We start from the raw sequence: 27,721 nt of genomic DNA, 5'->3' as shown, positions 1-27,721 counted from the left end.
ATCCATCCATCCATCCATCCATCCATCCATCAAATTGGGCCTGCATACCCATCTGATATTTTGACAGGACTATATCCAAACCGTTTCTTCCAGCTGTCTCAGCTCTCAAATGGGAAATATGACCACAAAAGTTCCAAAACAAACCCAGTTGTGGGACCTAAGAAAGTGGTAACAGAAAAAACGGATAGAGAAATGGCAAAAAGATGAGAGTAGGAAGGAAAATAAACTATGTTAGAGTTAGGCAGATAGATCTGAGGACCATGCATTAGAAGATAAGGTAAAAACATTTGATCTTTAAAAGGGAGAAAAGGTAGCGTCAGATAAATGACTAGTAGAGCAGTAGAGGCTGTCATGAATGCAAAGGAGTGTGATGGAAAGGTAAGCCTTGAGAAAATCTTGCCCCTGAACTTTATCTGGGAAAACAAAACAATTAAGCCCCAGTCAACCAACAGCCTGACTGTTTCTTTAGTTTGAGCTCTGAGGCTGAGGGAACTGCACAGAAAGCTTAGCAGTAGGTATTTTATTCAAAGACCTTTTCTGTGTGTGTTGCTTTGTGAGGTATAAAACTCACATCTGTCAAAGTGTCACAGGCTTGCTGTCTGGAGCCTTAAACTCATCTCCTCCCATCTCTTATAACAGCGATTGCCCTTGAAACCCCTGCACATCGTTTCTCACGACCATTAAACATGCAGCTGTCAATCGCCCTGTGACCGATGGCCTCATCGCCATTTGCCTCTGAGCTGGCTAGGCAAAATCAATACAAGCCTGCCTACTATGGATATTTGGGTTACTCCATGGCCTAAAAGCAAGCATGTTTTTGACAACATGTAGCGTTTCTGTGTAAAATGGAAACGGCATTTCGAAATGTGTGCTTTGCTTGAAATATTAGGTAAACCTTTTCCACTTTTTGTTTTGTCTAGCCTATACGTTAGTCTATATTTGACCATTTTCTCAGGGATTTTCTTTTAATTTAGCCACTTAACACTTCTTTATCAACCATTCAAGCATAAAAAAGACACCTAACTTCAAGGGACGAACCAGCATAATCTACGTAAAACTTAACAACGAACCAATTTTGCAGTTTATTTTTAGACACTTTGTTACTGGGAATCTCAAAAGCACATCATTTGTCCCCAATGCTTTAGTTGCATCTTCAAAAAAAAGCCAACTTTAGCAGGTTAACAGGTATAAAATGGTAATTTTGCACCAACAAGATGATTCCGAAATATGCCAAAAACTTGGTATGACACCACTCCAAGTCAATTATTTTCAGTCAATATGAGACTGAATGTAATAAAATATGCATGTGGTCATTCTACTTATCTATCCACTGTTCATTGACCATTGATTGGCCTCCCTAGGGTCACAGACCTTAACCATATCAATCTTATTAGAGATGGAACAAAATGCAGCCAACATCCATAGAAGAGCTTTGAAAGTCCTTCAAGATGCCAGAAGAATTATTCCTGAAGACTTAAAAACAAAGCTTGCCTATGAGAGTAAAGGTGCTCATACCAAACACTGACTGAACCATTTCCATATACGTTTGCACTCATTCCCATTTTCCTACCAAGTCATAAGACTTTTGCACAGCAGTGTGCATGCAGAACTAAACCATCGACCAAACTGCTATCGTTGCAACACGGAGGTATGTTTGTGCCTGTATTTACAGACAGACACTCTCCCTGGTTAGTTTGATCAGTTAACTTAAGCTATCCTCCCACAGAACTTGTCACACAGTGTTTTTGGCTTTGTCTGTAGTGATGCTACCTGGTACTGTGTTTAGAGTGTCAGAACAACAAAGAGCAGAGAGAGAACAAAACGTGTGTCTTTAGATGTCAGGTTTAAAAGCGTCGGTACGTACTCATTCTCCCTCTCTCTTCTTTTGTTTACCTTGATGTTATGGCGGCATTTTTCTTTTTCTTTGTGCGGCTGGTAAATTGGCATATCTCTGACTAACAGTGACTCAAACTTCCTGACTTCATCGTCTGTGAAGTAATGCACGCAAGGGCTCAATTTTAATCATACTTTATTTTCAGTCAATATGAGACTAAATGTAATAAAATATTAGATTAGCAGACACAGAATTTGTTTAATTTGCCAGAATGAATGCTCTGACAGCTTCATCTGTCACTGTATACATAAATGAGTTAAACATGTGGTTCCAGTGACTGACAGACTGTTAAAAAATGTATATTGCTTTACTTGTGATTTTAGGCACACATATGAATCAGCAAGTCTACATTAGCAAGGGAATAAAGTAATGTAAAATGTATTTTAGGTTTTATCAAACAGAAGAAAATGTCTTTTAATTCTACTTATAATCATCTTGGAGACATAGAAGGCACAAGAAGTCTTCCTGGCAACTCTGCTTTGCCATGGCTACCCCTGTCCCTACTGATGTTTATAGTGTGAACTCGAGTAAAGGGAGAGGAAAATAAAAAAAAGTACCATGTTTTTGTTGTCAAGCTGTTGTGGGCTGGAGTTTTATGAGCTTTGAGGCTGGGGATGTGGTAAGGGTGATTTATAGCTTTCATTATCAAGGTTTTACCACACTGTTGGGTCCCAACAGGCTCCCCGCAGGTCTGCACACAGTTGAGGTAAGTGTGAAGGCTTATACTTTACCAGAGTGTGGTTAGACAAAGGCAGTGAACAGTTAAATTTACCTAAGGTGCATCTTTATCCCCAGGGATTCAAATTTAATTCCTTCCAAAGTATGCATCAGGTGCTGCTGGGTTTTTGAGAAACGACACACAAACACACATGGATTTTTTTTCTTTTCTTCCTGTGCTCACTGCAAAGTGCAGACACAATCGTCTGAAGATGAGGTGGAAGAGTAGAGAATGCAAAGGTTTCCTTTTTCCCCAGATGAACTTGTGAACTCAAGTCTCTTTACTGGCTACTTTTGCTTCACATGATCTTTTTATATTTCTATCTCAAGCCCTTTCTCTGGTATTTGGTCTTGAGCCCATCTTTTTGTAATGATTTGGCATGTTTTTTATTTCCCTGTAAAACGTCTTCCTTTTTTTTTTGGTCTTCCTCTCTCCACTCCTTTCTCTTAAGCTTTGTAGACTTCAGCTCTGTTGTGATTTATAGTCATAGCAGAGGATCTGCTACTTTGGTCATGCTTTTCTAACCCTGTGCAGATGATTCCCAGGCTTTTTCAGTCACACAGTTGCTTCTTTCTCTTGTTTTCTTTTTCTTTCTTGTTCTTTTATTGTTGTGATACTTGGCTAAAAAACCAGCCACATCACTGCCATGACCGCTTAACGGTGTCGTGGATAGAACAGTTATGATTACCATTAATTTTCTACAAAGAGTCTTGGTATGTAGACTTTTGGAAAATGACATACTCACATGTCAGTGGTTATGAGAACACACTTGTGAAGACTATTACCATGATGACAGTAAGTCAGAGGCTTTTGTGGCCGATGGTTGAACTCCTCCTGGCAAGTCAGGAGTTTCATGAATAGCTTTGGCCCATCAAAACCTGACTGGACGGCAGCGCAAGCTAGCACACACGAAACGTTTGCTGAATAGCAGCAGCGGCTAAAAGCAGGCCTAATCCAGCTGCAGGTTTAACCGACAAATAGATTTGATACAGTGACTCTGCCAGCCCGTATCCCCATTTTCCAAGGAGCTGAATAGTGTGGGAGAGAGAAACTGAGGCTTATGTCCCCGTGATGGAGGAATGTGAAGAGCAAGCAGTTGAGACTTGATAGAGAGCTATAGCCAAAGCATTGAAGACAGGTTTACAATGGGTAGAAAGTGAGGATAGGTGGCAAAGGAACAAAGCTGCTTCTGCTGGCTTGCACTGGCTAAGAAGTGGCTTTGGAAGGAAATCCACAGAGAATTTGATGCACTATGAGTTTTTGCAAGTGCTGTGAGTCCCATACCCAGACACCTTCATGGGGCTTTGCACAGTATGCTTTTCCCCTCCCTCTATGCAACATGACCTACCTCAAACTTTATTGACTCACTCCCCTAATGTGGGGCATTTATAACGTGGAGTGAGAGTGTGGTATTTTTATGGGTCATTTAAAAAAAAAAAAAAAAAAAAAAGGTGTTGACTTTTTACATCAGCGTGGTGCAGTTTTTCTTTTCAGTCTTGGCATTTGTGAAGCATTGCCTGCTGATGATCAGAGACTAGGCAAAGGTAGAGGGGGTTACATAAGAAGTACTTACAAGGTGCTAATTATTCAGAGTTCAATGCTTTTTCTCAAGTAGACAGGAAACGAGAATCTAACGGCACACGTCGCAACACTTGAATTTGTATCTTAATAGGTGTAAGTAACGGGATATGGCATTGGTTTTTTTGTTTGTTTGTTTTTTGGTGAGCATATTTTGGTAAAGCCTAATTTGCATCAATTGAATTCCTTGCAAAAGACTGCAAAAAGCCAGCTGTCAGGTTCATTATTTCCCCATCTTGTCTGTACTGCAACAGGCTCAGGCTTTAAGCATTCACGATTTACACCACAACAGTATCACTGTGATGTTTCCGGACTCTCATCTTACCTGCCATTTGTTGTTTCTTCTCAGTCCTCTACAATCTTTTGAAGAAGCTGCTGTCATAATGTTATAATAAGCTGCAGGTCACTCTGGCTGCAAGCGTTGTGGTAAAATTCACAATGAAAAGAGAGCTTCACAAAAACTCATAATATCTAGTTAAATTTAAAGATGGATTTATAGAAAGAATTTATAGTTGGTTACTAAAACAATAAATGTGTGCCAAATACACACAAGAACTACTGCACTGAACTACTTGGCAAGCATTTGGTTGTCAGCTATGACCACCAGTAGCTGACTTGGAAGGGAACTACCTAAATTCTCTGCTGCATACCCTCTGCCAGACATCTGGACGCTGTCTGTTTTATGACCTGCAACTTGAGCGTAGGGTCTGTCTGAATCCAGTGTCCCAAAGTATGATTTGTATTGTGAAGGTGCCTCCTAAAAAAAAAATCTATCCAAAGGACACATTCCACTTAATCACAGGCTTTTTTGTTGTCATGTTGGATTGTGTTTTCTAGCCAAAGCTAACAGATTCCCTCTATGGTAAAATAAGAATACGTTATCTTACAGAAATCTAGAGTTGGCTGTTGAAAGTTTAATTCAGATGTTTTGCAGATTGAATTTGACGTTGATACTTTACTTAACTAGGCAGGCATAATCTTTAAATCCCAGGCTGATGTAAAGCTGATGGGTGGAAATGTATTTAATAGTTGCAGCTACATCTAAAAACTGATATTTTTATTTGCTGCACGCCTACTGCTTAGAACCAGGGGTCAAAGCATCTTGCGTAGCTTGTGGCTTTGGCTTAAAACATGACCTTGAACTGGTCTGCCAGTCCGGACCTTTCCTTTTAATCTTGTTTTAGCTTCAAATCACCTCTTTTTACTGCTCTCTAAAACTCATGTCTCCCAGACATTTCTCCAGTCTGTCTGGCTGCTTTTTTTTTTTTTTATTAAAGCACTTCTGATTTCTCCTACCTAACTTGTCACTCTCACAGCACTCAGCTGCTTTTAGAGCATCTTTTATCTGCCGTGACAGTCTTCAGTCTGTCAAAGCATTGGTCTTAGCTACGGCTCACTGTACTTGCCTGCATAAACTTAATGGATTTTACAGGTGCTTTTGGAGCTCTCATCATTCCAAAGAGTAAAAGATGATATTTTGAATTTTCTTAGCAGCTCTGGGACAAAGTTATCAATGCTGGACTCTTTGGTGTTTTTTATTTAACTCGCATGTGTCATGCGTGTCCATAGTTAATGACCACATGTTTTAAAATGTGTTTCAGCGGGGCTCATAATCATTAACTAGCAAGTGTAAACGGAGCGTGGCTAATGGACAAGTTTCTCTGAAAGTGTGGCCTTGTGAAGCCAATCGGACTTAGTGGCAGGCACAGCAAAATGTTGTCTAGTTGCTGTACATCTCATTTCCCCTTAATGTTTTAAATGTGGAAATGTGTAACCTGCCATTCATTTTCTAAGCATTACCCAGAGTCCTGTGTAATTTTTCCCAGACTGAAAACCAGCACCAGCTGTTTTGATAATGGATAAGTTATGGGAAGCATTTTCTTTTCCTTTCTGTGCTTCCCGAGTTTGAAATTCCCCACATCGCATTGACCAGGTGCAGATAGTCCTGAAAAGCCTTGTGCAGTGGGGCTAAAGAAAGGTCATAAAGCAAGGAAAGATGAGTAGAGTTTGTGTGATACAGTATGACCGATGATGGGCAGCGGTTTGGCGTTTAGTTGAGTCATACATTGGTCATCTTTGCTTTTTATTATCAACTAGGCAACTGTGGAAAGTGCTGGAAGGAGTGAGTGTGTGGACATGTGTTCCAGTTTGCATAGAGTAGAAGACTTTCCTCAGACTGACATGAGGGGACCATTAGCAAGCCTCATTAGGCTGAATGCCAGCCTGCAGAAACAGACTATGGAGAGGTCCAAGGTCCAGGTCAGCAGTCTGTACTAATAGCCTGGGGTATAGAGAGATGGCAATAAAGATGACTGCTGCTCCAAACTGTTTTGCATCAGAGGATGGAAGAGAGTTTGGAGACTGTAACCAGGTTTGGAGATGAGGATCGGAGTAGAACAATTAAGTTTTTTTTAAACATGGGGAACGGGAAAGTGAATTGATGTGGTTTTCTGCCTGCCGCCTCCTGTATGTTTATGGGTTGATGCGTTTCAACAGTGTTCTCAAAAATTAACCATAAGGGGAAACAGGCAGTGCCACGAAGGATACGTATTATTACGTGTTGGATTTTGAACCCTGTTCATCTTTCTGTACTACTAGCACTACTGTTTAGGCTTAGAAATGACAGTAAGTGATTAAAAGGGTGCAACCTGTGGAAAATGGTTAAACTGCTGAATTGCTTCCCAGCTCTTCCACAAGACTGAAAATATGGTGGCAGTTGAGGGTAGCCAGTAGATCCTGTTCTGTAAAGTGTAAAGTTCTTGGAATTTAGTCTGTTCTGTTACTACAGTGTCAGTCAGCACGTGCCTGCTCGCAATGGGCGGATTGCATGCTTCCTTTAACATAACCACTGCTGTGATTAAAAAAGCGGAACAGCTGATAGTGACTAAAGATAGCACACAGATTGACTTCTGTGGCACAGTTGCACAATATAGTGATGTAACACTGATGAATCTATCAGATATAAATGTAGTCCTTTCTAGTGTTTGACCCATGCAGAGAAATAGGGATAGGTCTTTTTTTCCCCCCTCTAAGCAGCAATTTACTGATCAACTGTGTAAAAGTGTAATATACACATAGTATTGGCTCGTTTGATAGTTGGTGTCTAGAAGGATAAGTTAAAAATGTTATGAATGTATATGTTGTTTCTAGTAAACACATAATGCCTGAACAGCAGGTCAGATCACTGCTAATTAAACAGAAACTTGCCTTGCATTCGCTTTTTGCTTTAAGCCGAGTGTTTCCTACAATTAGAGCAGTGGTCTTCAAACTGTAGGACAAGGAGCCACTGCAGGTGGAGGCCAGACAATCAGGTGAAAAATACAGAGTTAACTTAATGTAATTTAATGTATGTTTAATAGAAAATAAGCAAGAGATGGCTGATACTGCTGACCGTTCCTTTTTTGGATGATAATAATTGATAAACTTGGTGTGAGGTTGTGAGACTTGCCACAATTTACTCCCTGAAGGCCTGACATCAACCCCAGCTATATATCAAGTCTGAGGTAAATTGGGTTAACTGTAGCTGAGGGAAGAAAATTAAAAATAAAGAATCCTTTTATTCATTGGTGCAGTGTAAATTTTTGGGACGGTGCATTTTTGGGATCCTTCACTTATCAATTAACCAAGTAACCAAGTTTGTCAGCTTCTCAAACCCTGGTGCCATGAGTTTAGGTCTGACCTAATTGTTTATTTAAGCTGGAAAACAGATGGTTAAAGTTGGTATTCATCAGCGCTCATCACAACTAACATCAAATCAAATGAATTCCCCGGACCACACAGATGGAAGTTATAACAAGCGTTTCTGCAGTGTGCAGAGTTGGCGGATGCAACTGCATCGGTTCTCCAGGAAATCCAGCCAGCCTCCATAGGGAGGAAATGAAATATGTGCATGTTGGGATGTGTGTGTTTAAAAACAACTCCTAGATGACTGGTTTGACCTGTGATTACAGTGGATGCTGTACTCTTGTGAGCCCTTATCCCCAACTGTACAATTTGCATCTTTGTTTGAAGCCTGTTTTGGAATTTCAGTAAGCCACAAAACCTCACATATTATTTTTGTAACTATCCTAATGGATGTCATTCATTAGACTGTGTGTCAATTAAGATTTGCCCTTCATTACAGGCCTGATGATTTTTGCAGTCTTGTTAGTTTGTGTGTGATGGTCCTTGAACTGGAATTACCACAAGCATTTTGAGATACTCCATTAAATTAGCGCTTTCATTTTTTCTCTCCCAGAGGCTTTTAGCTGAATATAATGAGCTGAGCAATTTTTCTTGTGTGTGTGTCACTGAAAAGGACTATACCCTTTTATTTAATTATTTCTAATTTGTTGCTTTATTTATTAATTGGTTAATCAGTAATGCGGTTTGGTTTTCAAGTAAAAGCTAGTCTGTAGGGGACGAGGTAAAAAACAAACTTAAATTCTGGCTTTTCAGTGATTTAACAGGTTCAGTTGTGGTGGATCTAAGAGTCACTGTAAGTCCTGTAAAATCAAATACTCATGTTAATATGTATATATATTGCTATTGTATGTTATTATTGTAGATAATGGTGTCTAAGTATGCAAAATTCATAGATGGGTATTTACTACTTGGGTCAAGAATTTGTAATATTTTCCTGATTGGTCTCTCATTAAGCTCGTCTTTCATAGAAGCACTCTTTTCTCTACAGGTGTTGCATTTCTGTTATTTTTATTTGACCTCACTGTGTACGCTATTCCTCATGCGCAAATTATCATCTTCTATTTTAGGTTTCCTGTACAGCTTTCAGGCTGTGTCATCTGCACTTCACTGGTGTTGATGAGATACCGCGATCAAGAGTGAGTATCCAACTTGCTCAGCTGGATTTTCAGGGTCTGTTGGGTTACATTCATCATAGATGTTGATGCAGATGGTATCAGTGTTAATGCTCTTTTCTGTTGCTTTTTATCGCCAAAAATAACTCAGAACTTCTCAAAGTAAATGTTTCTGTGCTTGACCTTCTTATAAGAAGAGCTGGTTTTATTAGATATTAGATATGTGGCTACCATAAAGATTCTAGCAACAGGCTGTCAAAGTACCAGAGTGTTTATATGTGTTACAATAGTAATAATATAAAAACTAGCATCCTTAGAAACAATCAAACTCTTCCGTGTGTCCTTCACTTCTAATTGGCTTTCAGACGTAGACTTCCTCCTGCCACCTACTTGAAATATGAAGTTAAACTTTATGGACACTGGACAGATGGTAGGTCTAGCAACTCTAAAGTAATTCAGTTGAGTAAAAAAATGCCAGAAAATAATATCTTGGTTGTCTAAGGTATTCATAATATTACTAATAAAAATGCATAATAAATAAATAAATAGAATAGATTGTAAAAATGAGGCGTAAACTGCTCTGAAATAAGAACTAGCGAGTAGGCGGTCCTTATCTATGAGTTTGAAACAGCATGTTTTGTTCCAGTAAATGCTTTGCTTCCCTCTCTGTGTATTTCTATCCCTCTCTCGCTTCTTTTTCTTTCTCTCTCACCTCCTCCCCCAGCCAGCATAGCTGCTCTCCTCTACTCCCACACGCACACAGACACACAGACACTACTACAGTCACACAAGAATGAGGGGGAGAAAAGAATGAGATATGGTGAAAGGAAAAACACCAGGGAAGAGAAATGGAAATTATAATAAAGAGCGAAGGAAATTAATATAATGGGATAGAGAGAGATAAAACCGAAATCGGAAAAGAAATGATGTGCGTAAGAATTTTAATGAAAATCTATTTGGACTCAAAAGTAACACAGGTGGTTGGTAAAGTCTGTTTATCTTGTAATTTAGAATCCTGGAAGTCCACGAGCCTTAAAAAAGAAGCAAATACAAATTTGCATGAAATATTTGGGAAAATTCTCATAAGATAGATTTGCATGAGTATTCTCTTGCAGAACAAATATAAAGAAAAGCTGAGTGTATAGGACTCCTAATAATAAACCACTAATTGCAAATGGCGTCTTCAGGCTTACACTATGATTATAATTTCTTTGACTACTTCTAAAATGTGGTCTGATCTTAATTTCCGTCTTAATTATAGACTAACACAATCTGGAAAAACTAATAACATGCAAACACGATCTTGAGCTTTAGTGAACACACAGAGTTATCATTTAAAGTTCAGGAAAATCAAAGTGAACCTCTGTGCTAACAGCTTCACCAAAACCTCCTAGGTTTTGGTGAAGCTGTTAGCACAGATGTTCAATTGAGAGGTTCAGAAGTGTGAATTGTAGAGGGAGACCCTCACTATAAGTAAGTTATACAAAGTTTGATTACTAACAAGGTCTGGTTTCCTCAAGAATGACTGATTGCTGTGAACCATCCCCCGATCAAAACAACCTTTACAGGACCTTTAGAAGAAGCATTTTACTCGAAAAGCGTACAAAACCCTTTGATGTTTATCATTCCACAAGATAAATTATATTCAAATGGAGGAAACTTTGGACTGTTGCTGCTCTTTCTGGGAGTAGGCGTCTTACAATGATCGCACCAAAAGCACAATGTGCAATATTGAAAGAGGTGAAAAAGAACCCATGAGTAACAGCAAAACACCTGCAGAAATCTATACAACTTGCTATAATCTTTGCTCACATCCTCACTATAAGAAAAACACTGAATAAGAATGGTGTTAATGAAACACCACCATAAAGGAAACCACCACACTCCAAAAAATGCCTTGTTGTGGCACGTTTAAAGTAAAAAATAAACAAAGAGAAAATCTCCTCTGTGGAGTAATGTGAGTTAAACACAAATACATAAATCTGCATTTGGAGGGAGAAAACGCACTAATTCAAAGTACGGTGGAGGCAGCATCTGTATGGAATGGACAACTTGAGTCTTGTGGTCTGATTGATATCCCAGCCAAGCAAGATGCCGACTTGAAGAGGGGTTATCAATACAAAAGGTTTTGTATGAAGAATAGTCCAGAGATTTTCCTCTTTATTGCACAAATCTCATCAGTGGTTACAGGAAGTATATAATGAGGGTGGTTGGTGCCAAAAAATGTACATCTATTTTCTGCTTAGTCAGTTTAGGCTGAAGAAGTTAGTTGAAGAAGTTGCACTTGAGTGTGTCTAGTGATAAGAGGAAATCAGTACCATGCAGTGACTGTTTAGATGGCAATGAGTCACAGTAACTGAAGCTAATTGCCATAAATAGTAATATGTCCCTAAAGAGGGAGGGGAGTTTTACTTTTTGCAGCAGCCTAAATTATCATGCATTTAAGGACAAACTCATAAACTGTCCAAAAGTTCAATATCAATATTAACCTTGTTAACTAATAATGGCTCCAGATTTATAATTTGTCAGACGAATACGCATTTTTTTCTAGTTTTTCCTCAGATGAGCCTCTGTGCTAAGAGCTCTTAAACAGTCAAGGCAAAATTAAAAAAACAAAAAACCCTTGAGCTACAATTTGAAAGTCTGCACTTCACTCACATTTTTATTGTAACCAAACAGAATTGATGTATTAGCCCTACATGGCCAAGCATCCATGTCTACTATAGTAGCTACATCTATAGTCACTCCTATACAGTGTTTTGCTAAGTTTGCAGAATCTATTTAAACACTTCTTGTCTGAATGGATATCAACTCTTTTTGAAAATGCACTTCTTTCACTTCCTGTTTGCCCAGGTTTTCCAGGTTTTGTTCCGCCGCAGGCAAATGTTCCATAGTGTTGACACATGTCAGTGGTTGTTTTACAACCTTGAACATCTTTGCATGAAGTTAAACTGATTTGATGACATACATCTTTCTGGATGGTTGTAGCAGCACCGCCTGTGCTTGCAGTGTTTGTATGTATGATTGGAGGATGGAGGCAGCCATGGATGGATGGATGGAAAGAAGAGAGAGTGAAAGCATAGTTGACTTGATGGACTGACTTACTCACTTACTTTCAGCATCCATTTCTTTCCCACTTTCAGTCTCAGCATCTCATCTCCTCCCACATACTCTCACATTGAGTGAGGAATCAGTCCTTCTCACTTCTATTATCTCTCCATATCTATCTCTGTCGCTCTCTCTGCCACTTCATTCTGGCCATTCTGTACCAATCGAATACGCCTGCTGTGGGCACGAATGAGTCCCACAGCAATCATACCACATCCTCATTAGGTCTATTCTAGTGGCCCGCCTTATCCTGCTTCATCCCTTTTCTCCTATAATTGGGCAAAAACCTCTGCCTACCTGTCAGCAGCAGCCCCAGTACAAATGCTGCAATTTATTCTTTACTGCCACAGGGCATCTTAGAAGTGTGTAGGTTTTGACAATGGTTTCAGAGTAACCATGGGACGTTGCTGTCCAGTGTCAATTATAGCAAATAGCTGAATCCTGGGGAATCAGTTGTTACACAGTCCACCACCACCTTTGCTACCTTACGTTAATGACTGTGGCACTGACAAAAAGAGGCAGCTTTTAAAAGTGAACACTCTGTGGTCACGTTATTAGTTACACTGGTTCAGCTGCTTGTTAAAGGAACTATCTAATCACATGGCAGAAACTTTAGGCGTATAGACACGGCCAAGAGGATCTGCTGAGGTTTAAGCCAAATGTCAGAATAGGAAAGAATGGTTTCTGCTGATACCAAGTACAGATCCAATACCATTGCTAAATTAATCATTTTTATTCCTCACTGAGGTATTTTGAGTAAGGATTGCACCAACAGCTGATTGGTGCATCCCTAATTTGTACTGATCAGCTGCCTTTGAAACTAGCATCATTCAGCGATAGCTCACGATTGTGAATTAATTTACCCTGGGGGTAAATTAATTCGCCCTGGGGCGCATTGACAGAGGCGAGGCTGCCGGACACTGGCGCCGCCGGGCCCTCTGACCACCACCAGTAGGCAACGGGTGAAGTGTCTTGCCCAAGGACACAACGACCGAGACTGTCCGAGCCAGGGCTCGAACTGGCAACCTTCCGATTACAAGACAAACTGCCAACTCTTGAGCCACGATCGCCCCATATAATTACTGTGTAATATTAGTAATTAAAGCAGCAACTGAATAGAAGTAGCACAGATGGCTAGCCATAAGCTGAAGGAAGTAGTCAATGGCTGTACATAAGTAGCCTATAGGAACTTTCAGGCAGAATCAGTGGTCCAAGCTGCAGATGAAGAGACGTAGAAAAGGTTAAAAGGTGAAGTTCAGTAACTTGCATGAAAAGTAACATGGCAGCCACTGACAGAGCGGTTGTGGCTAATTACAGGGACACGACCGGTATGTTGGCCAAGCTTTGTGGTGAATTACAGTTTAACTGAGTGTGCGTTTAGCCATTTTTCTTATGGTAAAAGCATGTTTTGTGTTGGTGAAATAAAATTTAAAAAGGGCCTCCAGTAACTTGCGTATAATGATATGTCTGTGATAACATGGACTTATATTTTGGTCATTTAATGGCTGTTTGCAAAGAGTGCTTTAATGTTTTAAGAGTTTTCATGTAAAGACTCAACAGAAAATGCATCAGAATAATGGCTGTTATGTCTCATTAAAAGAAGGGAAAGGAGCTATGTTTGTGCTAATGTACGTGTCTTTGCAAACTGCTCATAAGTGAAGAAAAGTACAATGAAAGAATAGAAGTAGCCTATAAGACTTGATGTAAACAACATAAAAGCACAGATCTCTCGAATCTCAGCAATTTGGACTGCGGGTGGTGGTGTAATGATGCAGTGGATATTTTTTGGCACAGTTTGAACCATTTAAACACCATAGCCCCTCTGAGTTTTGTTGGAGAGTGTACGTGTGCGTAACATCTTCTAATGTCTGCTACAGCAGGACACCATGCTTGGTCACAAATCTCAAGTAAGCTCAGGCTGGTTTCTGGAACATGACAGTGAGTTCACTTACATTAAGTGACTTCCACGTTCACCAGATCTCCATCTTTTTTTCAATGCAGTGGGAGGATTGCATCATTAAGGTAATACCTGTGTCTACAGCACATCCCAAAGGTGCTCTATTGCAGCGGTCTCCAACCCCCGGGCCACAGACTGGTACGGGTCCATGAAGTATCAGGCCGCGAGAGTTGAGCCTCGGTTGTGAAATTTATGGTTTTCAGGGTTTTTATCATTAACTCAGTTTCCCTGGGCTTTTCCCATGTTGTAGTTAGTGTCTTATTTTGAAAGAAATATTTGTGTTACCATAGCGACCAGAGTGCATTAAGGGGCAGAGAGGAGGATGTCACTCTCAATGTTGTTGGCGCATTTCAGGAAGACGCTACTAATAAAGTTACACAATTACACAGTGAAGTCACATTTATTATTATATTTACAAAATGCCACAGTTTCTTTCTTAGTTGTATCACTTTATGTTGTTTATCTGCGACACCTTAAAGGGCGGTCCGTGAAAATATTGTCTGACATTAAACCGGTCCGTGGCACAAAAAAGGTTGGGGACCACTGCCCTATTGGATTGAGAGCTGGTGACTGTGACCACTTGAGTACAGTGAATTCATTGTGTTCCAGTAACCAATTAGAAATGATCTGAGCTTTGTAAGCTTCCTGTGTCTGACTGGGAAGCAGTGGGACGGTGGTTAACACTGTTGCCTCACAGCAAGAAGGTCCTGGGTTATCTCGGTGTACTCCGGCTTCCTCCCACAATCAAAGGACATTCAGTTAACGAGTGTAGGTTAACTGGTGATTCAGAATTTCCCATAGTTGTGAAATAGTTATCTGTTATGAGCTTTGACATGCTGTGTTATCCCGCTGGAAGCATCCCTTGATGATCTATGGACGTGGTCACCATCAATACTACTCTGGTGTTTAAACAATGCTAGGTTTGCATTAAGGGAACCTAAATGTGCCAAGGAGATAGTCCTCATATAATTACAGCACTGCCACCAGTGTCAGCCATTGTACAAGGAAGGAGTGAGCCATGCTTTTTTTTTTTTGTGTATATATACATTAGAGTCTGAGCCCTAAAATCTAAATGCTGCAGCAGAAATTGAGATAGAGAGACATTCTTCCTATTTTTGTTTTAATTTTTTATTCTTTGGTCCAATTTTAGTGAGCCTTTAGTGAGATGTTTTTGTCTGGCAGCTGGGCAGCCAGCATCAATCTGCTGCTCTAAACCATCTGCTTCAAGGTTCAGCGTGTTGTGTGTTTGGAGATGCTCTTCTGCGCACTTTTGTTGCAACGACTGGTTATTTGAGCTGCTGCTGCTGCCGTCCTATGAGCTCGAAGGCTCCTGTGTTCTCTGTCATTAACAAGGCATTTTCACCCAGAGAATTGCCATGGATTTCTGCCATGCAAATGTGTACCTAACAAGTGGCCGGTGAGCGTATTTAAGTTCATTTATTGACATAGGTGGATTGCTTGTTTGGGCTGACTACACATGATCAGGTGGTACTTTCTAGAAGCAAAAATTTAGTTATGCATACTTATTTAGGTAAAAAATATATTTTTATATATTTATGTATATTGTTTCAAATGCCATTAAAATAAGAGCTAAACTAAAAGGGCAGAGTAGATGAAGAATGAAGACACAGTTAAACTTCTTTTATTTAAAATGAAGGAAATTTGGAATCGAAGAATACTTGTGTTATCAAAAGCAGAAGACATGTGGTAGCATAATGAACTTTGTTAATAATACAATAGTTTGTATGTGGTTATATATATTTTTTCTTGGAAATTGACACTCTGGACTTTAGTCATGAGAATAAATGTCTCATCCATTCCCCATCTGACCTGCCACTTCCTCTGGGTAAGCAGGAAGAGGCTGAGATGTGTTTCCTGTTGGAATATGAGACTGCTTCCTTGGCAAAAGCACAAGCTGGCATAGCCCTGGGTCTGAAAGCAACAGGAAGTAGTAGGGTTTCCTTACTGTATATTCATTGCACTCTGCATTATCCCCATCTCATTACAAGGCAGAAGCAGCTATCCGTACAATCCCTTTTTAAAAAACTTTTTTCTTTTTACTGATATTGTTCTTTGTAGGACTGATCATTCTTGACTAGTCTAAAAGTCTCACAAACGAGACCTACATCTAAAAGGAACTTTTCAAAGTGTGTAGTGACAATTAAGAAGTTGTGCTACCATAGTTATAGTCTCTTTTTATTTTGTCTTTATAATAAGTGAATACATAAATGTAAAAACTTTAGTTACTCCTTGGTGTAGTGGGTTAGGTATTCACCTAACAAGCAAAAGATCCACGGTCGAATATCTGGAGGAGACACAAATTCCTTTCATTTATCAGGAATGGCATCCGACATAGAAACAGCCAAATCAAAAAGTGCTGTGAATAACAGAACCTTGTGAATAATGGAACAGCTGAAAGTAGCTTTATGAATAGAAAAAAAGAAGAATATTTGGGTTTCCCATCACTGGTTACTTGTAAGCATTCAGCAAAAGTATGTAGTATTAAATTTGTTATGTAGAGTACAAACACACATTTCTATTTTGCTGAATAAATGAATCAAAAGGCTTTGATTATACAGATTATATTGGGTGCCAAATGTAATTTGTACAATCTTAGACTAAATTAGTCCGACTTTGTCCTCTGCACTTATACTATTACTCAAATTATACTTAAATTTTGATTGTGTCTGAAAAACTGGCTTGTAAGAAAGAGTATGACTGTGTCCATGGAGAAGCTGAGGTCTTGTGATATTATATGGTGTTTTGGAAAAGTGTATGCCTATGTCTATGCGTAGGCTTTGTTGAAAATGTATATAATTTCTCTTAAAAAGATAAATCGCAAGAAGGAAAACATGATAACCTGAAGTCGTTCTAGGCTATTCCTCCACCAGTTTTTGTAACTTGTAGCTTTGATGTTGCATGCTCTCTGATTTTCATGCAGTAAGACTAAAAGCTTCCCGCTATTGTTACAGCAAGCTAATAAATTCTTACTGATGTCAAGTTATTACAACAAAGATATCATGTTTAGCCTCTCTTTCCTGTTAATTGGTTGTCTTCCAGTGCAATTTTCCATTTAAATTTCATTAACCACTGCTGTTGGCTCTCCCATTGTGAGTTTTAGACTGCATCTGCTTTGACTGTCTTAATTTTCAAAATGCTGTTTTTCACCCACACTAAGTTGTTTGTGTAAAGTCTAATAAACCTGAACATGGGTAAAGTGGCATTTTATCCTAGTTGCAGTTGGCATATAATAGCACATTTGGTGCACAACAGACCCAGTCTGCTGCTTTATTTAATGGTTGTTTCTCCAACACCAAATAAGCATTTTGGAGGTTTACCCAAAGATTTTGGGTGAGAAAAATGCAGTCTGTGTTAAAGTCTTAAAAATCCTTGCAACTGTTGCTAGATTCAGGTTGTTGAAGCTGCACCATAATTAATCATCTTGATTGGTAAGCTATTGATGATCACTTTGAACAGTTCCCGTCCCTGTTGGAGAAGTACGAGCTTTTTAAAGCTTTTGCTTTAAGATTGAGAATTTTGATGTGAATTTGAATATTTTTATCTTCATTCATATTTGCTGGTATATGTATTTTCATGCCTGCCATTTCTCACCTGCTATCTGCGTTTCTGTCTATCCTCCTCTTTCGGCTTACATGTTTACCACATATAACAAGTACTGGAGAGCGAGCTGCTTTCGTTCTCAGTCCTACTCACTCCTCTCTTACTGCAGTGCTGTTCTAGCTCACTGTTGCCCACGCAGAGCTGCGCCATTTTGGAAATCTGCAGCTCGTTTCTGATGGCTGCAATCCATGGCTTTCTCTCTGTTTTTTTTTTAAATAAGTCACCTGTGCTGTGAGGCAGTGGAAAACAAGACATCCTAATTTACTCAGTAGGCTTGTTTCATATCCAAATGCATGACTTGTCACCAGTTAAACGATCCTCTTGCTTTGCAGAATTGAACCAGAGCAAGCGAGACCATGTTGAGTTGTACTTGCTGCTGGGAAACGTGTAATTATCTACATTTCCGCTTCTGTCCTTTTCTGTCTCCCTCAGTTTCGCAGCTATTGTGTACCACAGTTCTCTGATGCGTTGGATTGTCTTATTATTAAGCAGCAGCTGGGATTTTCTTTGGAACTACGCATGAAAGCTTTTAATATTTTTATAGTTGTTGATTTTGTTGCTCAATCAAGCCACATCATTTCAATATGACAGTTCTGCCAATTACCAGTGTTTTTATTTACTTTTTTAGATTAGATGACAGAGACCTAGTTTGTTTTCCTCTCTAACCTACCCTGTTTCTTACAGTTGCTTCTCTGCTTTTGTCTTCCAGAACTTTTCTCTTCGCTCTTTGTATTCTTTTAATTTCTCATCTTTTCTCTTCATATCTCTCCTACATCCACTTTCACAGCACCCTCTCTTCAGTGCCTTTCTTTATCTCTGTACGGCCCCTCTATCAGCCCCCAGCCACCATGTTAATTACACCACAGTTCTTTTTCTCTATTATTCACCACTCTGCTATTTCTGTCACCCTCACTGCTGTGCCTGCATTTGCTACATTGCCAACATTTTGCTAGGGTCTGCAGTGGCTGTTGAAATGAGGAGGGGGCGTGTACTGGTGCCCAATTCAACAACAAATGGTTGTTTAGCGTCATCTGATTGGCACAGATTAGTGGGCTGTTGGCGGTGGTGTGGAGGTGGCAGTTGCAGAAGACCAGGCAGCTTCATCGCTGCTGTCTGTGCACAGCAGACTGATCTATTTGCCTGGTTTCTTTAAACGTGTCTTTAAATGGACTTTTGCTGTCAACAACATCAAAACGAGCTGGATTGCTCCATAAAGCCAAATTAAACTCGATTAATGGGTGCATATTTATCTATGCCACCCTCACTACTGAAGTTAGAATGGCTGAGACAAATTGCAGTGCAGAAAACGACATCTTAAACGCTAAGCAGCTGAACAGTTTGTATTATGATGATGACATTTTGTGCATTAATGCCAGAGTTACTGAATGTGGTAAATGTTTATCAGTGCAAGCTACTTCACTCCTTGATTTATTTAGATTAACTAAGTTTATTTAATTTCAAGTTCATGTTCAAATATGTAGTTTTTCTAGTATTCAAAGCACTCTCAGATCTCGCAGCTATTGCGTGTACAGTTGCCATCAAACGTAATGCCTTCGGTAGATTTAGTTGCTTATTTTAGGCACTGTAGGGCTATGGTAAATGGATTGGAACCTCTCAGATAGGACCTGAAGTCTGTCTGTGTGTGCCTTCTTCAGTGTTTTACTTATTTATGGTCTTTATGTAGACACACTAGACTGAACAAGGTGTGACAGTATGCATTTTGCAGGAAAGAGTGACAGAAATAACTGATTTTCAGGCAATGCAATGAAGAGATTTTTTTTTCTTTAAGTAATTACTTTTGAAGTAGATACTGTGGCTCAACATATTACCTATCAGATGAAAACAACTCAACTATTTTGATTTAGCAACATAAATCTTTGTAAAATCAGTATATAAAACATGACTGTCTGTGAAAAACGATCAAGCACACAGACAGTATAAAAGATGGTTGTAGCTACTGTGAGGTGGCTGCAGGATTTTTGCCATCACCATCTTAGTATTTTGAAACCACATGTAATGAGAAGGCGGCAGGACTGGCTTTAAAACCACACTCTATTATAAAATTGAATTTGTTTTGTATTCAGTGTGACGCTAAATGTGTGAGTGAGCCCACAAACTCAGCAGGATTAAGCCACAAAGCTTTATAGGCTATGGGATCGCAGGTCTTTTTGCATCCACAGGTATCACCCCCTAGCAGGTTTTTGTCTATGATTAAGCTTTTCAACACTAATTACATTATACTTATACAGGTGGAATTGCAGGCACAGCTTTTCAATATTTCAGAAATGTTTTTTATTGTTAGATTTTTTTTTTTATTTAATAAAAAAAAAAAGTTTTGTAATTAAATTACATTTTTTACATCTGTCTCATGGATTGTTGGGAATTTGGAAATAAAATTTGACTTGTTTATTACAGCTCGACCGATATTATTAGGGCTGATATTATCAGCTGACGTATGTAAATAATTTTCAAATATCAGCTGATAAATAAAAATTAAAAATGTAAAGAACTTCTGTCTTGGCAACAGATGCTTTTGGAACGTCACGAACACAACAATCAGCTGGATGCGAACAAAGTTAGGCAGAGCATAAATGAGTAATCTACAGCTTGTTGTTACATTAATATTTATTCAATGATAATAATGTTATTACTATAACAATACCTAATACCTGTATTGCATGTTTGCGACCAATAAAATGTACTTTCAGTGCAAATGTCGAGCTATCTTTGCTGGGTTTGCTGTAATATTATTTAAACTCACATCGAAGGATGCTGTTTTAAGTAAGTCTAACTTGAGTCTAACTTCAGTCCTCATGTATGAATGATCACATATGAAAAGTAAAAAATGCTCATAAGTCAAAGACAAGAGAGGAGTTAAAGTACGAGTCGAGTTGATACACCTAAAAGAAAAGTCACTGTAGCTTGCTACTAACTAACCACCCTTTATCCTCAGAAAAATCATCTCTGCTTGCATGAATAATAGACCAGCATTTCATGAGGGCAATTGGCTTAATGGACCTGATTCATCATAACTCGCATGACCCAGATGCTGTCCTGTGTGATTTAAAGTGCACACGACGGGAGGGTATTTCTTGGCTTAGAATGGACCTCTGGGGGCTGACTTTGCTTCTAAGCACAAGTGGTCCACATTCGCTAAAGGCATTGACTCTGTTACCTTATTTGAGAAATATCTTTGAATATTCCTACTATTTCAGATCATGTCATAAACTAAAAATGGATACTATGCTTCAATAAATTTAGCTATAATCAGCAGTTATGGTCATATATAGAGTTGGTGACTTACCTGACTTTTCTTTATGCTAAAACCCCCATTTGGTACCTCACCAAAATTCCTGACTGTCCAAGAGCATAGTTCAATTCAATTCAATTCAATTCAATTTTATTTATATAGCGCCAAATCACAACAAATGTCGCCTCAAGGCGCTTCATAGATACAGAGAAAAGCCCAACAATCATATGACCCCCTATGAGCAAGCACTTTGGCGACAGTGGGAACAGTTGGGGACAGTTGGTTTCTGATGTTTAGTTGTGGGGCAAATACAAACATGTATACACATGCTTGCATGCAGGGGATGTAGGAAAGCTCTGAGTGTTGTTTTCAAGGCATCTTAATGACCTCAGGACTAGGGATGGGTACCGGTGTCCGGTGCCATCACATAAACGGTAGTAACCAGACCGAAAAGCAGCGCACATTTCGGTGCTTTATTTCGGTGCTTTTTTTGCCTGAGATGTAATACACTTTGAATTCTAGCCAATCATTTTACGTTTCCGGGGATAGTAGGCGGGTCCAGGTACGTATGTTCTTTTAGAGCAGAGCTACAGATTAAAAACGCCCAAGGCGGAGCGGTCAAAAGTCTGGCTGTACTTCACAGCAAAAGATGCAAACTCAGCAGCCTGCAACAAGTGCTTTAAGCTGATACTGTGGAAAGGAGGTAACACCTGAAATCCGATGAAACACCTGGCGACGCTTAGCGTTTTTTTTAAAAGCCGAAAAATGCGCCGTATTTGATAGCTTGCTGCGAGACCTCACACCGAGCGCATCTACTGCAGGTGTGGCGCCTGTTATCGGACCCAGAGTTAGCAACATCCCCCAAAAAGCTGAAGAGTAGAGTCCTGGCCCCTAGCCCTGCCAGTGTAGCAGAAATGATGAGGATGATGATGGCAGCAGCAGCAGCCGTTCTTCTCTGCGTGAGTAGCTTAATGTTGTTCGTGTGTAATTTACGTTGACTAGGCTAACCACGTTATTACATTAATGCATGTAAGGTGAACTAGCAAACACCATCATAGCTACATGCGGCTGTCTTCTTGTTTGATGGCAGATACTCCCTTCACCCTGGCCAAAAAGGCTAAAATGACCAAAGAAAAAGTGGAAAACAGCTAAACATGAGAGGTTTTTGGACAAAGTTTGTGTTTTTTCCATTGTTTAAGCACTGCTTCCAGCCAAGAGTGATACCATATATGCCCTATAGCTGCAGAAAAGGCTAACATTGTTATCTTTTTACAAAAAAACAGCTGAACATGAGAGGTTTTTGGACCAATTTTGTGTTCTCCATTCTTTAAGCACCGGTTCGAGCACTGTTTAAGTGCTCGAACTGTGCACCGGCACAGGCACAGTTTCAAAAGTACCGGTTTGGCACCGGTATCAGATAAAACCTAAACGATACCCATCCCTACTCAGGACAGTGTTTAGAGAATCTGGTCAGGATGCGGTCTTAACTTATTCTTTCTCACATGCAGCACACAGTATTCTGCTTCTGAGGAATTCTCAAGTGAAATATTGTTTTTGGCTTAGATGATGGTGAAGCCTGGGTAAATGGCGCAATTGGGCATTACAAGGTTATTTGCACTAGGAAGCTAGTAGGACGTAGACAGTTTACTATCTGATCAAAGCATAAGTGGCGCTTAAGTCAGTTTCTCCTAAGTAAGCTAAGTAGTTAAGGTGTTGCTCTCTCCTAATTAATCTGTTAAAAGCTTAATTATACAGTGTGCTACATACAGTGTGCTACATGTGGTACTTGAAAACCACATTGTATTAACCAATACTGTAAATCTACTGTGAATCTTTTTGACGTATGGCATTCAGAGCCAGTAAATAACACACTCAAGTACCAGCATAATAGATAAAAACAATCTGAATCTCTGATCTGTGATGATGTGCACCATTCTCTCAGAGTTTCCACCAGATACATTGTTATTCTTCCAGTGACTTTTGTACAATACGATAGACTTTTCACCCAGGCAACCCAGTATGTCAGACCTTTCTGTTAATGTAACACTATCCACCCGCCATAATGTAACTGTGAAAATACATTAGTGATTCTCTTGGTTCTTTCTCTGCTGATGACAGAAAGGCAGAGGTTGGTGAGTAAGTTGAGCTACGCCACAAGGAGAGCCCTTAATGATGATTAATGCTGTTCACATACAGCCGGCTATAATGAGTAAACACAAGTACATGGAAATCTGGTAAACAACTGAAGGTGAGAGTAGTTTTAAAAACAGTAAAGTCATGAAATCCAGAGAATGGGGGGGAAGCTGTAAAATTCTGTGATAACTTTGTCTTCTCTTTCTTTTACCAACAGCTGATAGAAGCTCTAAAAGGTATAAAGGACCTTGTGGCTATGCTTTGTATTCTTGGATCTATGCAAACTGGAAACCTAAATAATAGTAGTAGTATCCAGGCAGCAAATGAACCATGGCCTTACTAACATTGTTTCTCACACATGCACCAGAAAAAACAGGAGTTTCCTTCTGTATTTACTGTTCGCATGGTTTTTTTTTCCTTACACATTTTGCTTTGCTTGGACATTTCTGTGTTGTGATAACAAACTCACCATCTAATTCAGGCCAGAGCAAACAAGCTATAGGTGTGAAAATTCCCAAGTGTCATTGTAAATTTGGGGAGAGGCAGCAGTTTCAAAGGGAGCGACTCTCATGCACTAACATGCACGCATGGCCAAAACTTTAGAACAGTAAAGTGAAGATTACAACACACAGTGCAGGAGGTGTGGCTTTGCTAAGGACACCATTACTCCTATGGCCTCATAAGAACTGAGTGCAAAATTGAATGAAATTGAGTAAATCTGTTCAATAAAATAGTGGCGCAGTCACCAGAGGCAGGTATACTGGTGCCTTAACACCTGTGCTATCTACCAAAGTAATTTTTATCTGTGTTAAAAAAAAATAAAGCTCATAGATACCTAGAACCTGAGCAGAATGCATATATTCCAGCATTAAAGTGACAGCCCATTGCTGTAACTATTGCTAACATACACACACTCTCATCTCTCTCATCACTCAAATCTCAATGCTGCTCTCCGCCCACTGCTTCCACTGTTATTCTGTGGTAGCTGGGGAAGTGGAAGCGCTATAGAATAAACTATAAGAATAACTTCAGAGCTCTCAAAAGTCCCCTCTTACATTTTAGTGAACAAGAGAGGACACCCCAAGCTCACCACCAAGCTCTGCAGAGGGAAGAAAGGAAAAAAAATAAATCTGCAAACCACGTTCATCTTTCCCCACAACTACAATTTCACTTTGAAAGGCTCTGAGCAGAAACTCCAACACTTTGGACTGCCTGCTGCCTGGCAGCTTTCAAAGAGAATGTTTGATTTTATTATTTATTTTTTTCCTTATCTTCTCTCTGTGTCACGGCCTAGCATTTCCTCATCTATGCTCAGACAAGCTGAGATGAAAAGCTGTTTACCTTTCAAACGGCTCTATAGTATTCAAAAGTGCTGTAGGTCATGACTGTTACTGTGTGACAAGCACACATTTCGTTGTTTAGGGCAGCGGTCCCCAGCCCCCGGGCCTCGGACTGGTACCGGTCCGTGAGTCGCTTGGTACCGGGCCGCAAGAGTTGAGGCTCAGGTGTGAAATGTATATTTTTCAGGGTTTTTATCGGTTTTCAGTGTTATTTTGTTATCGTTTTTATCGTTTACTCTGTTTTCCTGGGTCTCTTCACATGTGTTATGAATAAATTTTCTTTTTTTCGGTACCGGTACTAGTTTTATTTTGTTGTATTTATCCGCGACACCTTAAAGGCCGGTCCATGAAAATATTGTCGAGCATAAACCGGTCCGTGGCGCAAAAAAGGTTGGAGACCGCTGGTTTAGGGGACATCATTGATGCAGAACTCTTATTGTTCACATGTTTATGATTTCTGAGAACACTTAAAACCATCAGTGCTACTTTTTAAAATGTCTCTTTATATACTTTTAAACTGCTGAAGTCTTCAGGAAGTTTCAAAATATTTGAAACTGTCGGGCCACATTGGCAAAAGGTTTAAACCAAATGAAAGTTGGAGTATGTAATGCTGCTAAGCCTGGGAAAGATGACATGGGTGAGAAAACAAGAATGTGATGCAACACCGCTCATTATCTCTCTGTTTGCTTTGTTTGTTTAACTTGTGAGACAGACAGAGAGAGAGAGAGAGAGACATGGAAATGCAAACTAAATGTCTGCATCATAATCTGGAACCCAGTTGGTTGAGGCAACCAACTTGCCTCAGTGGTCACACTGATGCCACCAGTGTTTTGGCACCTGGTGTACAAAAGGACATGCTGTCAAAGATTGAGTCAGTGTTTCTCTCTTTCTGTTATTTGTAATTGGCACTGCTCACATAAGGCTTGCATTACACCACCAGCCATCCAGGAAGCGATATCTCTTTGAATTTACGCTCAGTAGGTTTTCCCCATTATATACTGCAAGTCCAGAGGCCTGCAGCTTGAAGCTGTTTCTGCTTTGAGCCTGTGAAAACCATTGAGACATAACGTAGTATGCGTTGTCAGGACGTAGAAAAACATGACGTGACTTGACCTGACTCACCGGTTGGTGTAGTAATGATGTCTGTCTGGGGAAACAGGTGTGCAATTGTCAAATATCTACTAACAGAAAAACATCACAGTTAGAGAGTTATGCTTCCTTTTTCTTCTCCTTTTTCTTTTCTTTTATTGTTTTCTTAAATCTTCTGCCTCCACACTTCTGTCTGGTCTCTGATTGGAAGGTACTTAGAGTATCTTTGCTAAACACAGGTTTGGGAAAACTATCCATTTTCTTCTACACAATACAGGTTGATTAATGAATGGAGACTATTAATTTTCTTTGTACCTTTCTGAAAATACTAATTGAATGGATTGAAGAAACAAATCGTAGCGTTTCTCTGCACCTGATCCGCTCACATGCACACACATACCATACCATTCACACTCAATGCACTTATTCCTAAACTTTATGTGCCGCCTCTTTAACGGTCTCCTTTCATGGTGCAGAACTAGCCTCCATCAGTCAGTGAGAACTCATCTGCTCTGTAATATTCAGGTGCATGACTCACTGTGCACTGAAGCATATTAATAGTCTCACAGTGACAGTCACCGGCACACCTGGGCTGCTTAATGGCAACTTTAGACTGGCAGAAACATTTAAAAAATATATATATATTAATATTTAATATTCCATAGTTGTATTTATTCTTCATCAGTGTTTTTGCTAATACATTATTTTACTATACTAACTAGCCCCGTTAAATATTAACATCTACACTGATTTGCCACTTTGTTAGGTACATCTTGCTGTTACCAGGTTGGCCCCCCTTTAAGAACTGCCTTATTTCTTCAGGGCATAGATTCAGAAAGGGGCTGGAGACATTTTAGTCCATAATGATATGACTGCATCGTACAGCTGTTCAATGTCACATTCAAGAAAGCAGTTTGAGATCATCTGAGCTTTGTGACGTGATGCGTTATCCTCCTGGAAGCAGCCATCAGAAGATGGGTGCAGTAGTCATAAAGTGTCAGAAGCAGTCAGCCATTCTTCTCTGACCTCTGGCATCAACAAAGCATTTTGACTCAGAACTTCATCTCACATTTTCTCTTTTTTAGGCCATTGTCTGGCGAGAGACCTTGGAGATGGCTGTGTGGGGAGTTTCTGAAATACTCAGACCAACAAAGACGGGCACAAACAACTATGCGACATTCCAAGTTATTTAAATCGCCTTTCTTCCTCATTCTGATGCTTTGTTTGAACTTTAGCAGGTTGTTCCTAAATGCACTGGGTTAGTGCCATGTGATTGGCTGATTTAGATATTTGTGCAAACAAGCAGTTTAACTAGTGTAAGAAGCGAAGTTACCACTGAGTGTAGACACTCGTAGTAATAATTTAACTTACATCCTATAGTTAGAAGACATCAGCTGTGGTGATCATTACCATTTTTTTTAACATGCACAGCTGAAAAAATGGCAAATGTGGCTAATGGTTTTCATCTGACGTCACACATGGCTGACGTGTTCCAATTACAAAACTCAAGTTGCAGCATTACTTCAATGAGAAGTTTCATGTCGGTTTATTTTTATTGAATGACAGAAAACTACACTCACCAGCCACTTCACCATATAAAAGGAAGTGTGTATGTGTGTGGGAGTGAATGCAACAAACCATCTGTCCTAGACATGACTTTTGTACCCGCAATAATTCGTAGAGCATTACATAATTCTTTGCTGGAAGTGTTCTGGGGAATTACAAACCATATCATCTCTGACTGGTAATGATGAGGTCACACTGAAGTCACTGTTTAGTGATTACTTATTCAGACAATTACACTAACTCCAGGTTGAAATCCTCATGGAAACTTTTATTGGAATGATGTGGAGCGTTTACTTGGAAATGGCTGTAACTGCCAGTCGCCAAACAGTGACTGCTTAATTCAAGATAAATTAATGGGTTACAAAAAAGGGGTTTCCACATTCTGAATGTTACTTTAAAGCAGAAATGTTTTATTTGTTTGTTTTTTTTAAGCAGAACACAGGAATATTTAAAGGGTGCTCCCAGTGAGAACAAACAGCCAACGCCCCTGTTCATGGTTTTGTTGCCTCAGAGGTTTTTAGCCAGAGGAAAAGAAAAATCACCAGAATTATAATCATTTCTTTTCTTTTTTTTAAAAAACCATGTTATTAGCTCATTGTACCTCTGTACATAGTCATCCCCACAGCCATTCTGAGCCAAAACAAACCCTGCTTTTTTTTTTTTTTTTTTTT

General features: G+C 39.5%; 1 protein-coding gene across 5 annotated transcripts in view; it reads left to right on the top strand.

The window, feature by feature from the left end:
* The window catches only part of sipa1l1 (signal-induced proliferation-associated 1 like 1), a 92,978-nt gene that overhangs the window by 22,884 nt on the left and 42,373 nt on the right, over positions 1-27,721 (top strand). For 4 of the 5 annotated variants that reach the window (XM_085132552.1, XM_085132548.1, XM_085132550.1 and 1 more), the window contains exon 2: positions 8,942-9,010. The exons of the other annotated variant lie outside the window; for it this stretch is intronic. The gene's annotated coding sequence lies outside the window, so the exon portion shown is untranslated. The remainder of the gene's footprint in view (positions 1-8,941; positions 9,011-27,721) is intronic. 5 annotated transcript variants of the gene reach the window in all.

The sequence above is a fragment of the Neolamprologus multifasciatus genome, chromosome 15 (assembly GCF_963576455.1).
Source record: "Neolamprologus multifasciatus chromosome 15, fNeoMul1.2, whole genome shotgun sequence".
In the NCBI taxonomy this organism is placed as follows: Eukaryota; Metazoa; Chordata; class Actinopteri; order Cichliformes; family Cichlidae; genus Neolamprologus; species Neolamprologus multifasciatus.
This window is presented reverse-complemented; position numbering and strand designations above follow the sequence as displayed.